Below are 14,741 nucleotides of genomic sequence, written 5' to 3' on the forward strand. Positions count from 1 at the left end.
CTCAAATTCAAAGACTGAAAAGGTTTTTTAAATTTGTCTACTTGTGTTTGTACCAAACAGTTAACCCTGTAAGCCTGAACCCCCAAAATTGCCAGAAATTTCAAATTGTTTGTTTGAACCATTTGACAAAGTAAGAAAAAAATTACATATGAGTTTTCATATGAGTTTTGTTTTATATCATTTTGCATATAAGAAAAGGATTTAATGGGGTTAGGGTTAACAAAAATCAAACGGATGTAGATGTCTCACAAAGTGTCAAATATGACACATCTGGTGTTGCAGGGTTGATCCTCTAATTATTGCAGTTGATGATTTAAAAAAAAAAAAGAGTTTAATTATAGCAAAAACTTGTAAAAGTGGTTGTAGCTGCTGTTGATTTAAAAAAAAACAAAAACAAAAAAAAAACAGTGTGATAAAAGTCCTTATGTGGTCATCTCCCAATACTCGCACACCAGACGTTGATTAAAAAAAGCAATTTACTTTTTCTTTTGCTCTGTTTTTGAACAGAGCATCTTTTTGTTATCGATTTATTTAGACAGACGAGGCGGTCTTCACGGGGAGGTATGGTAAATATCTCCAAGGATCTCCTTTGAAATGTCCCACATGCACACAGGAGCAGAGAACAAACTTCTTTATCTCACAAATACCTAGTTTACATCCCAAGGTATTACATTCACATAGCGGCTCAGTTTCACTGATTAGCCCGCCATAAGAAAATGTCACTTTGTGATCTTTAGATAATGAAATGAAAACACTACTTGCTGCTTTAACGACTCTCGACTCCTGCAAATGATTACTGAAAGCTCCCCTTCCAAGCTGAGCTGTGAGCTAATCTCTCACAGCAATGAGTCAGACAGGTGGATAAAAATACACGCAGGAGTCAAACAAACATCAAGAAAACTGTTTCCACTTGGGCTCAAATCGCTTAGGAGGCAGTAAAACTGCTGCTGGTCTTGAATGATCTGGTTTAAAAATGCACTGCGGTCCTTTTCAAAGCTGCAGGCTCTCTGCATCTCGCCATCTGTGTGCAGCACGAACCTCACCACAATATAAACACACAGCATTATGTGTAGACACATCCTAGTTAAACACATCGCTGCATTGCTTTCCATACGCACACGGTTGGGCATGTTCTCACATGCAAAGTTTACTACTGCAACATAATTCACTTATTTTAATCTAAAAATGTAAATTTTTTGGCTCATTCAATCCACATCATATGTTCATGTTCATTCCCTTTCAGCTAATAAGGGCATCACAGCACATGTGGACTTGTGCGTTTTTGTTGTGAAATGTTCCTGTCTATGAGTTGGAAAGTTAGGACTTTATATTTTTCTAAATATATCTCTGAGGAGGGTTCTGTGTATTTCAGTACTGTATATGCATATGTAACTGTACACTGTTGCTGGGAGCGAATTCAGTGGCTTTGTAGTGTTTTTGAGCATGTTTGCACAGACTTGTACCTTCGCAGACCTGGTGAAAATCAATCATGACCATCAATAAACTCTACTTGTAAATTTGTCTGTCTTTGTGTTTTTTAAAGATTACTGTGTACACACTGATGATTCGGATCAAAATGGAAACCAAGCCTCTGGTTTTACCTGTTTTTAACTACAAACAACCAAGAGGTTCAAGATGTGCCAGGCCGAAGTGAAACTGAAATGGTGAAATGATCAGTTTCCTGCATGTTACATAATCATGCCTGTTCAGGTAATTGATTGTTCCCTGCGTCTGCGCGACACAACATTACATCCAGGTTACATCACCTGTGTGCAGTACAGTGCAGTACATGAGTGCTTCATATACAGTGTTGGGAAGGTTACTTTTAAAATGTATTCCACTACAGATTACAGAATACATGCCCCAAAATGTATTCTGTAACGTATTCCGTTACGTTACTCAATGAGAGTAACGTAATCTGAATACTTTGGATTACTTAATATATTATCATGCTGTTTACAACTACATGAATGTGATTTATTACTATTACTGAAGGTCCGCGGCTCTGAACCATAGTAAAGGGACCTCTGGCTAATACCTCGGGTTCCTACGTAGCTTTACTTTGTTGTCTGCGTCAAGTTTGCTAGCGAGAGACAGAGAGAGGCGTTGAAAGGCTGCTCCAACGGAACTTATTGTTTCGGAGGAAAACACGAACACAGTGTACAGTCGAGTCTTAATAGCTTACTTACAACTGGGCTCGTCAGGCACTCTTCTTGGCTGCAGTGGTTATTATTATATTTACATGCTTCCAGCTCCCGTTTCTGCTCGATGACAGCTCGTAGTTTTCCACTCTCTTTTTTCTCCCTCCTCGCGCTCACAGACACATAACAGGTATGGCAGTCCATTCTCCCAGCAGCACGGACTACACTGCCCATGAGGCTACATTCTTTAGGGCTATGCCTGTAGCATTCTCCCTATTAACTTAGCACAACAACAAAAAGGCGCTCTGTCACCCAGGAAACACAGTCGCAGAGAGAGCACGTCACCCTGTAACCATGGCAGCTGCCGCCAGGAGCAACAGAACATAGCTATCAAACAAAACCCAAACAATCCTGACCCGTGACAATATGAAACAGGAAAATACCGCTGTGTAATCCATTTATTTCAACAATGTAACTGTATTCTAAACACCACCTTTTTAAACGGTAACTGTAACGGAATACAGTTACTCATATTTTGTATTTTAAATACGTAACGGAGGCACATGCATTCCGTTACTCCCCAACACTGTTAATATACGTTAAAGGTTTTTTTTCCTGTCTGAAAGAGAAAATTTTCCTTGTCTTCATTCTGGCCGCTGGAAGTCCCAACAAACTTCCAGCAGAAGTGAAGATCGTCTGACGGTAATGAGACGGTTTGAGCGTTTGACTCACTGCTTGAGTCAAACGTGGATTTTTAAACACAGTTCTGTGTTTTACCAGCATCTGGATCATTCTCTTTAACTAAGTGTGAAGTAATCACAAAAAGCTTGTTTTGAAAAACTGGTCACCTCCTAAGATCCAAGCTCCTGTTTAGTTTTAATAGATCCTCTTTATTTGAGAGAGTGACTGGAGAAGTGTAGAGGAGGCCAGGAGTTGCACTGTGTCTTTGTGGCCCCCGGGCATTATGTTTGACACCCCTACTTTAAATCATTCACTGGAACCATATCATAAAAACAAGCTGTGGAGGGAGCCCACACATGTGGGGGTCTCTGGGGCTCTAACTTCATGATTTGAGCATACCCTCCAACAAAAGTCTTGTTAGGATATGACTGGAAGTTCTTAAGGAGAAGAAGAAAAAACTAAATGTAAAACAGCTCAGTAAGACATTAAAGGAAAGGCAGAGATTTAAATAAATATAGAACTAAAGAGAGCAAAAATTTCAAGCCCCGACTGAAATGTGTTAGAGTTTCATAAATGTGGAGCTCACAGGACGAATGCTGCTTCTCAGTGGGAGGTTTGGCTGGTTCATAACATATCAGCAGATCAAAAATGTAATTCTGTGCCGAGCCCGTTCGGTGATCTATGAATGAAACGCGTTTTGAAATCAATTCTTGGCCACACGTGGAGCGCAGATCGGCGAGCTGGTGCGACGTGTTCCACTTCATTATGAGACGAGTACAGCAGCAGAAACCCGGCAGCATAGATGTTATTAAGTTTTTTTTTTTTCCTCAGCCAAAGGTTGAACGTGATCCAGATAACATAGTGCAGCACATACACTTACACTGATGTACTGCTGTACAGAATTTGGCCCAGTATTATACCTTTTATGGTTTAAGATGAATCATTTACAGGCAAAATATCTCGTCAGTGGGGAGGCACAGGACTGGGTGTTTTTATTTTTTTTTGCTTTGAAAAGCACTTGCAAAGAAATGAACAGTCTCTAATGTTTGAAGTAGTTTCATTTTAACAGAACATCAACCAAATATGCAGAAAGAACATGTATGTGTAATACAAATGATACAGTCAGATATTTCTAGTTGCTTAGTAGCAGCAAAATGAGGTCTTGCATTAGTGCAGTGGTTCATTATTGTGGCTTTAGGTGTGTTGTTCTTACTGTTGTTGTGGTGGTTATTTTAGATTTTGATATGTGTGAATGTGTGAAATAGTTTCCACTGTTTGAGGACCAGCATGACTGTAGTGATTAATTACATCCGGCTAGCATTCATCTCCAGGCTGTTTCGTTGTGAGTGATGAATGCAGCCACGTCTCTAAAACGTTGTAGTGGGAAATTTGATTTATGGCAGAGACATTTGAAGAAAGAGACCTGGCACTTGAAGAGTCTTAAACTATTAAACAACAACAAAGATGATGATCGAAGTTCAACTTTCAGAGTGAAAAAAGATTTTAGGTCTCATAAACGTTCCTGCACATTTATATGGTTGTAACTGTGACATGGTTTAAGTGGATTACTTTATGACCTTTTGTTTTGTGTATATAGTGCATGAGTACACATTAGCGAGTGTTTTTAAATTAAAAATGGTTTTAATGAAACAGCAAAGTCAGATGAACCAAAGGTGTTTCCCTCCACCACACGCAGCTTGTCCAGATGTCCCTCTTTATGTGGGACCATTTTAAGTCCTCTCTCCCTTCTTCCCACACGTTGAGACAATGTCCCGAACTGTGATTATGAAAGTCTGACTTTCACCCAATGCATGGAGGCCTGGCGAATGCTGGGCCCATTAGAGAAAGAAGCTTTGCAGACTTTGGTGGATTTGGTGGAAACTACCACAAAAACAATGAACTGTCAGATTATGGTGGGAAATGCAGTCTTTGTCTTTCTTTGGTTAAAATTGTTCTTCAGTTTCACACGAGGTAAAACATGGCATGAAGTGACACAGTGTACATGTCACAATTGATGAAATTGTCACACATGGCTAAACGAGAAATGTGTGAAGATCTATGGATGCATCCCTACTGAAATACAACCACACTTAGAAGCAGCTGAAATAAACAAGAATACAAGAATAAATAAAGACTATTGCATGGAAAAAGATGTTTTTTTTCGTTTGTATACACTTAGAAAGGCAGTTGGAAAAAGCCACTTTCACATTAATCTGGCTCTAAATGTAAATGTGGCAACATTCACTGTTTGTTGTAATTTTATTTTTAACCTGGATATTTTTACCTCCACCCTCAACTGCTTTTTTGTTACCTGCCTATAATATTTGCCTATATTATCGGAAGCACAAAGCCTTTTTTTTTTAACAATAAATCTAAATGTTGTTGTCGATAACTGCATGATCACTCTAAGATTAAAGATAAAAGCTGTTAAATCTAGCTATCAGTGTTTCAGAAACTTCCTAAAATCTTCTAAATATTCTGTCTGCAAGTTGGCATAGAGACTCTGCTTGGCAGTCTCACTGTTTTGTGAACCAGAGATGATTAAATGGAATTAGATGTAAATGTTCCTAATCAATGATTAATGGTTGCCTGCTCCCTGCTTGACGCCTCAGGCGTGGTTCTCCCGACTCTATAAGGCTCCAATGGGAGGTTCATGCAGGGAGGAAGATTTTCATTTTTCAAATCCATAGATAATTTATTCAAGCCATACATTTGATTATAAAGTGTTGACAAAGACTTCTTATAGTTGCTCTTTAAATACAGAGAAAATGAGTTTTATAAAAGGATCTGCTCAGGTTATACTTCTAGGTTTCTGTACAGTGTTTGAACTGAAAATGTGCTTGCAGCCTCATAGGAATAGATGTAATATTCAGAAAAATCAACGTTACTCTCTTGCTGCCTGGCTTGAGTGTAATAGGAACAGGTGAAACAGGTAAACAAAATCATGAGAATCAGAAAATAGTCAGTCTCCCACGAGTGCATCCGTTGCGCTCAACCATGGTCGACAGGACACTGACTTGTCACCATGGCTACACATTTTTTTTCACTGCCACATATTGTCATTTTCAGAGAGCGCCAGTAATGTGGGCTTATCACATCCCGGGGGCAAACACACCTGGACAAACTCCACTTTGACACCACACGGAAAACACACAAAAGCCAAAAATATAATGCCAGGGATTTATATCTCGGCTGATACCCTGATCTCAGCTCCTTCTTCTGTTCCATGATTAAATCAGGATTCCACACCGATACGCTCGTGCTCATCCGTCTCTGTCAGCAGGCGTTGACTTATTGGGATTCATCAGGTGTTCAGAACACAAACTGACACAAATGAGTGGAGCTCGTTAAGAAATCCCCTCTGTGTATCTCAAGCTGCTTTATCGGTGAGGAAGGTTGCACCAGTATGCGCTCTGCTTAGGCTCGCTGCATGCAGTTCAGCTGTAATGAAGCTGATTAGTGAGTTTCATCTTTTTGCCTTTTGTTATTTTTTTAGGGCACCAATTGATATTTATGTGTTGTAACCTTATTTTAATGAAAACCAAAGAGAACTTTTATCTGATTCTACATTTGCCCCTCAGTGTTAATGGTTTCTGTTAATAATGTCTTTTTTTGGAGCAGCTTCACTGTTGTTGTCCTTATCAGCATCTTCAACAGCTGAACAGGCTCTGATAAACCCACAGCTGTTCGGCACAGAATTACAAAGCTAGTGATTAGTGAACAAAGAGCAGTATTCGACAGCTTAAGAGCCAGACAACCTCCAGGTTTTTGGAAGTGGTGGAAAGCAAGAACTTAAAGGAGAGAAAGCAGCGGACATAGATTCATTATGTGACCAGAAACAATTTATTCTGATATGATTAGCGTGCTATGGTCAGAGCAAAGCTGCTGTTCCTATGCATAAAAATGAGCCAAATGTGGTGATTCATTCATTCATCTGTCAAAGATGCTTCCTGAGTGAGGTGATCTTGGTATTACTAACTGGAAAAGGGGATCCCAGGCTTTCTGAGGATATTCTGATGAGATCGGGGCAAAAAACATAAAAGACTGAATTAACTTTCTGTTATAATCTGGAAAAGTGTTTACTAGGGGTGCAACGATACACAAAATTCACGGTTCGGTTCGAGACTTTGGTGTCACGGTTCGATATTTTTTCGATACAAAAAACTGTTCGTGCCTTTTTAATTTGTCATTTATTAAAATTATAAATATATAATTTAACTCAAAAGTACAGTTTTTAAATTTAATGTTGCTGAAACAACAAAGTATTAAAAAAAAAAATATATATCTGATTGAGGAATCACTCATCTTTGGAAAAGAGAGTTTATTACAGAGAAATGGCTCTTTCCAAAATAAAAGCTATACTATACGCTTCTTCTGGGCTATATTCTCAGCAGCATATTAAACATATCAGGTCCCATAAGGAGAATCATGTGCTAACGGCTGTCTAAATGACTCGGGTAAAGTCTGTAGCATGCGTGCTTGTTGTTGTCTGCTTCCACTTGTCTTTGCACTAGGATGATGTCGGAGTAAATGTGCAGTCATATTTGTTGTGTTCCCACTAGTGCTGTCAGCGTTAATCTCGTTAAAATGACATTAACGCCATAACGCGGCAAATCTCCGTTAACGTGTTACCGTGGATCGCCCCGTGCGTGGGGCTGGACAGCGTCAACACGTTAATGAGCTAACGCACGAAGTTCCCACCAATTGAGTGTGGCACGTCCGACATACAGTTTTACTTTTGTCCATGACGCGCTTACCAGGATGATCTGATATCCTCGTGTTGGTGTTGTTCCCAGACCATCATGAAAATGTTGTTCCAGGTTCAATATTGCAAGTGACCAATCACATTGTTGTGATGTTATTCTTTTGCGCGCCAAGCCATTCGTGCATTTATGAAATTCCAATGTTGCAAGGACAATATCAATTCTGCTTACTGTTTATTAAAGGGTTACGGTTAGGGTTAGGGTCAGGGTCCGTTGATCGACGGACAGAGGTGGTTTCTCGCAGCTTAAGTACAATTTTTTGTTTTACCCGAAGTTGCAAAAGTATGACGTCACAACATTCTGATTGGTCACTTGCAATGTTGATCCTGTAACAACATTTAGTATGATGATCTGGGAACAACACCAACACGAGGATCAGATCGTGCCGCTTACCATCAGGGTCATGCTTCACATGAAAACCAAGATACTGTAGTTCCAAACGCCAGATCTGAATGAGGGTGGGGGCGGTTCAATTTCGGGTAGCGTTGAGGCAGTTGCCATGTTGCAACGAGCTTAGCTTCTGTCTTGCTAGCTTGCGCTGCGCTCAGTGGATCTGCACTCGTCAGTGCAGCCTAGGCGGAGTAGTCGAACGCAGATCCACTGAGCTCTCAACACAGACAGCATCGTCAGAAGAAAAGTTGATAAAATAAATAAAAATTTTGTATTGTTCGATACATATGCATACTGAACCGAAAGCACTGTATCGAACGGTTCAATATCGATATGAGTATCGTTGCACCCCTAGTGTTTACATAGTAATAAGTATTCACCCACTAAATTTCACATAAGTGTTGTGTCCATTGTTATGTCTGGTGTTTGGAGACTGCTTGTAATGTCAGGATAATGCATATTCTGTGAGTTCACCTGTATTCAAACTGATCAGATGTTTGATCAACTATAGTATGGTATACAGGCCCCTAAAACAAATATATCAGGGATTTTATTCCTACTGCTGGGCCCTGTTTCAGGAAGCCGGTTTGGAAAACTCAGAGTGAAAAACGACACTCACGGTTGAGTAACCCCGAACTGTCCAACTCGGAATATTCCGTTTCAGAAAGGCTGATAACAATTAGTTCAGTCAACGCGGAGTTGCTTTAACCCCAAGTGAAGCGCGCGGACGAGGATACATAAAGCCCTGATAAGCGGAGCACAGATTAAGCGAGTCACCATGGAGACGGAGGGAAAGAAGGCGCGGTCAATGTATCTTACAGCGCTTGAGGCCGAAATTCTGATGGCAGCATATGCCGATAACACGCAAATTCCGCGGAAAAAAGTAACACAGCCACAGCTGCAAAAGCATGCATGGCAAAACATAGCCGACAGAGTCAATGCGTGAGTGTTAATATAAACATTGATCTAGGGATTTCCACCCATTTAACACGTTATTTTATCATATGTTATTTTATTTGTTATTTTATACATTTTATTTTGTGATGTGATGTGAGCGCAGGTGCAACCCAACAGGCCCCAAACGTGCCTGGCAGCAAGTAAAAATGAAATATAAAAATATAGTCCAAACAGGTGGTGTAATTGTATTATGAGCCATAGTGCTTGGTCTGTTTGTCCGATGTAAATCAATTGCAGTTAGAGGCTACATTAATTTTCTTTCTGTAAGCACTTATTGAAATTATCTGAGCACATTACAAGTACATATTTGCTTACTCTGTATGCTCAAATGTGGCCCGTTATAGCCAACAGAAAAAAAGCGGAGGCCCGAAAAACAGGTGGGGGTCCTCCACCACCACCACTCACAGAGGCTGAGCAGTTGGCCCTCAGCCAAAACAGTGGGCGCCCTGTGGCCGAAGGCATCTCTGCGGGGACATCCTCTGAGGCAATAACCCCGCAAGACACAAGTGCCGACATAAGGGGTAAATTCAAAATAATACATGATGTGCATACATCCTTTCTTCACAGTCACCTTTGCAGTGCTACTCATTCATCTGATAAACTCTTTACCATAATGGATTATTTTGTAGTGAAGTTATTTTCCGACTGATCTTGCCTTCCCTCAGTCTTGGTTGTCTTTGAGAGCATAATGACAATGAAGTGTAAGGTGCTTGGTATGTTTGTTAATTGCCATTTGGTCCCTTGTAAGTTATAAGTGACCTGTATAAACCTCATATTCTATCAGTTGATGGTGATGGTGTACTGCATCTGGTGCAGCCTCCTGTTGAGCCAGACCAACATGCAGTTGTGAGTAATACTCCACAGATTATATGAGTTTACAGTAGAACAGCAATGTTGTCTATTTCTTTACTACAGGAAAATAATGAAGAAACATTGACAGCTGTTAAGAAGGAGGAAGCAACAGAGACACTTTATGAGGTTTACATCTTTTAATACTTTGTGTACAGGAAACACAGGTGACCAATAAAGCCAGTTGAACAAAAAATCTGTTTATTCTTCTTTCAACATGTTGAGGTGATGGGTCAAAAGAAATGATTGTGACATATGGTGTCTCTGACTGCTCTTCCATCTTGTATGTCCGTGGGAGGGTCAGGATGTTCATGGTTTGGATCACTGCTGATGTTTGGTTCAGAAGGACAGTGTTCTCCTCTAATTGTGGCAATGTTGTGAAGAATCACACATGCCACAATAATGTCACATGCCCTTTCTGGGGTGACCCTGAGTCTTTGCAGGCACTGGAACCGGGCCTTAAGCATTCCGATAGTCATTTCAATTCTGGCTCTTGTCCTGCAATTAGCCAGATTATATCGCTGCTGTGGGCCCGGTTCAGGGTCAGGGTAAGGGGTAAGCAAATAGGGTAAACATGGATACCCCCTATCACCAAGCAAGTAGCCAGTGAACTCTCCTAAGACAGAAGGGTACACTTCAGTTCAAATGTCCCTGAAGCAATTGGTCTTTATATATTTTAAAGTATTCTCAACTCACCATGTCCAAATTTTGTGCTCAGTGTACATTCACGGAATATTTGTGAGTCATGGACAGAGCCTGGCCACTTGGCTTCCACATTTGTGATAATGTGGGCAGCATCACATATGATCTTCACAGTGCAGAGAACACAAATTAGCATCCATTACTATAATGAAATAATTTGTTAGTTTGACATGCTACAGGGAACTATGTACCTGCACATTAATGCTGTGGAAAGACTTCCTGTTCACATAGTCTCCTTCATTTACTGAAGGAGCAATGATTGGAATGTGAGTGCCATCTGTACAGCCAATCACGCCTGGGAACCCTGAAAATAAATGTGCAATTTAAGTAGTAGTCCAAGTATCACCACATCATACATTAAGTTTTGTTCATCCTGCTACCTGCAATTTTGTGGCATCCCTCTTTGATAAATCTTGTGGGTCTGTGACCGGGGAACACCACAGACGAGTACAGGAGACGTTTCAGTGCAACTGTAACATTCCTGACTGCCCGACAGACGGTAGCCTTGGAAACGTGCTCAGCGTCACCAATATTATACAGAAAGCTCCCGTTTGCAAGAAACCGAAGTGCAATACAAATAATATGCAATGAACTGAGAGCATGTCCGCGATGTGTCACATGCGTAATATATGGCCTGAGGATGTTATCCAAATAAATTATAGATTGTGCTGAGAAACGGTAACGTTCGCACAGAAAATCATCAGGAAATGATAAAATGTCCAAACGCGCTCTGATCACTCTCTCCCGGCGGAGAGCTCTGCGGAGAATTTGGGCTTCACGATCTACTGGCTCTTCAAGGAAGTGGCACGCCATGTCCGACACTTCCTACTGTCAGGTTTCCGACAAAGGGGCGGAGACAGTCAGGGTTAGTTGTGGTAAACCTGCTAGGGGGCAGGTTAGCTTCACGGCGTGTGTCGTCATAGTGACTCACTCAGGCTGCAGCTGAACTCGCTTTGTGAAACCGAAAACCCAGAGTTTTCGTTAACTCAGGGTATACTTACTCAGTTTTTCCACTAAACCGGCTTCCTGAAACAGGGCCCTGGAGTCCAAAACTTAAAACATGACAGAGCTGTGTTGTCTTGATAGCTAACATCTGTACCATTCTGCTGATGGCTAAGGCGGGGTTAACATTTTAGAAAATTCAAAGTAGTAAGTAGTTTTGTTGCTTTACTGTCCTGATCTGACATTCAGTTCTTGGTAGTGTTGAATTAGCCTTATGTATTTCTGTTTGGTTTTATTGTAGTTTTGCTATATCTATGGAGTTTGGTGCCTGTGTTTCAACTTTCTCATTGTTTCCCGTCATATACAGTTCAGTATCATTTTGTTCATTTGTCTTGTACACTTAGTTGTCATCTTTTGGGTTGTTTCCTGTTTTACTTTGGTAGATCTCTTTTGTGCCTAGCTTTGAATTTTGCGTTCCTTTGTAATTGTCTTGATTACCCACACCTGTGTCTCATTCCTCCAGCTGTTTCCACTTCCCTGATTACCCCATATGGATAAATAGTCCAGTCCTTCACCTTTGCTCTTTGTTGTGGTGTCTGTGTGCACATCTACCTAAAGGTAGATGTGCCTGTTTCCCAGTCCCCTGTTTCCCAGTCCCAAAAGGGCCTATTTAGGCCCTTTTGGGACTGTGCATTGGAAGTTTTTCTTTTTTTGTCCTGCATTTGGGTATTTCCTTCACAATACACAAACACAAGCAAATTACAACTCAAAACAGCTTCCTTTTGTAAAAGAATAGAAAGCTATTTTAAGCACAGAGCCCAAAAGGTAAACTCATCTCTCTCATTACAGGGTAAAATATTCTGTTGGTTGGTGCACAAAAACAGAAATGCTTTTCCCCTGCATTTCAGCAGCGGGCCTGGTACACCTTTGCTTCGTGTCACTGTTCTTGCTTTATCCAGATGACAATCACTTTTAAATTTAAAGAGCCCTTTTCCTTCATGCACCTCCTGTAATTTAGACATTGGTCCTAAATGCATAAAATCCTCTTAACTTTGCCCCAACAAAAATGTAACACTCAAAAAAGGCAGGCCAAGCATATACAGGCCAACACAAATTACAGCTCTGTGACGCTTAAATCCTCTGATTTTGAGGCACTGGTGAGTCTGTGCAGCTCTCCGTCGACATAAAGCACAAGAGGACCCCTGAAGAATTTTCCAATTAGGAGGCACGAGCATGTCTCAGAGCTGGAGATGAGATGCACAGCCACATCGCTGTAACTTGACATTCCTCACAGCCACTTGTGTGAACTTCCATCAGTCTGGCGTCCATGCACCAGAAGTTTCACGACAGCAGAGTCACAGATTCAGGTGGTGAGGAATGTCCTCAGTGGTTAAGAATATCCCTGTCCTGCTGTCTGGGAGAAATATAACTGCAGTCTAGTGACACAGACAGCTGAGACCTTTAAGATGTTTCAAACTGTCTTGTCTTTGACCATTCTTGACTTATGTTGCCAGGTTATTTTGTTCCACCTGACAACAGTCATTATACAACCTGAATGGGATACAAATTGTAAAGTGGATTAAATTTACTGATGTTCAGAACTGCAGATCATTGTCATATAAAATACACAGGCCTCTGTTGAAGATGTTATACTATTGTACAGGGTGGAATGAAACCAAATCGAATACGATGCCTCCAGTTTTGTTACCATCAGTTTGTTATAACTGATGTAAGGAAAAAAGACCAAGCTGGAAAACTTAAGAAGCCTCCATTTTGTCAGTAAATAAGTCAAATATTGACTAAAATAAATGCACAAAGCGATTTCTGTAAAGGTGCTGACGCTGTGTGCATGTTAAACCCATCTCTCGCTCACCATCTATCTTGCTCTCTCTGTGAAGTGAGAAATTGTCCATAGAAATTTGGTAATACCATGTTCAGATGGTTATTGTCATTACAGTTATTTAAAAAAAAAAAAGGATCAGGCAGGCAGGAAAAACGTTGGTCAATTTCAACAATGTCATTACTCCAATCTTGTCCAGTCATCTTCTCCCTCAGTCATCTTTGAGCCAATCAGCCTTCACTCTGTGGTTTAAATCCGTGCTCTCTGTCATTCTCTCTTTCTCATTCATGCAACCCATTTCCTCGCCATCTCCACCTCACCCAAGTCTGAGCTTTACCCAAGTCTTGCTCTTCATCATCACCAGCGTCTAGACTCCAGGGGTTCTGTCATTCAATTTCATATATATATATATATATACTTATTATTATTTTTTTATTTTATTTTATTTTTTATTTTTTACTCCTGGTTCAATATGATGTCAGAGTGAGTGGATATCCCTAATATGGTGATGATTAATGAGATCATCATTAATCATCTCTCATTTAATGAGAGATGACTAATGCCCAAATACCTGATAAATAAGTAATGCGTTAAAGTTCAGAGAAGGGAATTAGGCTTTATAGATCTAAATTATTTTTTTGTACCAATTATTATTATTATTTTTTTATTCATCTTTAGGCATGAAAAAATATTTTTGAACTTTTTAAACATGTACTTTTCAAAGAGGTTTTTTTTACATATCCACTTAGATGGACAACTGCTGTGTATGGAGTGACGAATCAGTGTCCAATATAGTGGTTTATATGCAGGTATACCATCAACACTGACACAAATACAAGAAAACAGCCTTTAAATAGCTGTCCACTGTAGTGACCGCTGTGCGTGAAAAGGTTAAAATAGGAGTTTATGGAGATTGACTCATGTTTTCAGTCAGCCTCAAGTGGCCATTTAAGGAACTTCAGTTTGGCCCTTCTTTGCTGGTTTAATTTCTTTCAGCCCTGGAGGTTTGTTTCCACTTGGTTTAATTGCACAGTTTGGATGAAGAAATCCAGACAGAGAAACTGAAAGTGGCTTTAATGATAACAAACGAAGCTGAAGTGCATAGTCGGTCCTGAAGATGAACCAGGAGATAATTTGGGAAATGAGGGGCAGGTGTGGAGCAGCTGATGATGAGGTGACTGGGGAAAACTTAGGCAGGCCGGCCGGGCAGGGCGGGTTGTTGGATAATAGATGTTACAGCAGCTGATATTACATGCTGCAGAAAAAGTTGGAGAATAACTGAAAAAAAAATCCAGTTGCATTTCATGGAAAATCAAGCAGTGCAGAAACATGAATCATGCACAACAAGTGCGCACACACACTGTAGCTTATATGTGCAGTGCAGGGCTGTTCTTCAATTCTGCAGCATATCATCTTTTCTAATCTGGGATTGACTAATCCTCCTGTGTTCCTGATCCAGGCAAGGGGAGAGACAAA

The 14,741-nt window shown here is 40.5% G+C and overlaps 1 long non-coding RNA gene across 1 annotated transcript; it reads right to left on the minus strand.

Annotated features, from left to right (window-relative positions):
* Window positions 1-9,960: 9,960 nt before the first annotated feature.
* On the minus strand, window positions 9,961-11,514 carry LOC146708049 (uncharacterized). Its single transcript, XR_014921100.1, has 2 exons — window positions 10,675-11,514; window positions 9,961-10,589 (listed from the first exon to the last, which is right to left on the minus strand). It is a non-coding gene; the product is annotated as an uncharacterized LOC146708049 (long non-coding RNA).
* Window positions 11,515-14,741: the final 3,227 nt, after the last annotated feature.

Source organism: Copadichromis virginalis, linkage group LG6, assembly GCF_057382275.1.
Source record: "Copadichromis virginalis isolate Kocher_CV1m ecotype Utaka linkage group LG6, C_Virginalis_male_GT1.1, whole genome shotgun sequence".
NCBI classification, from domain to species: domain Eukaryota; kingdom Metazoa; phylum Chordata; class Actinopteri; order Cichliformes; family Cichlidae; genus Copadichromis; species Copadichromis virginalis.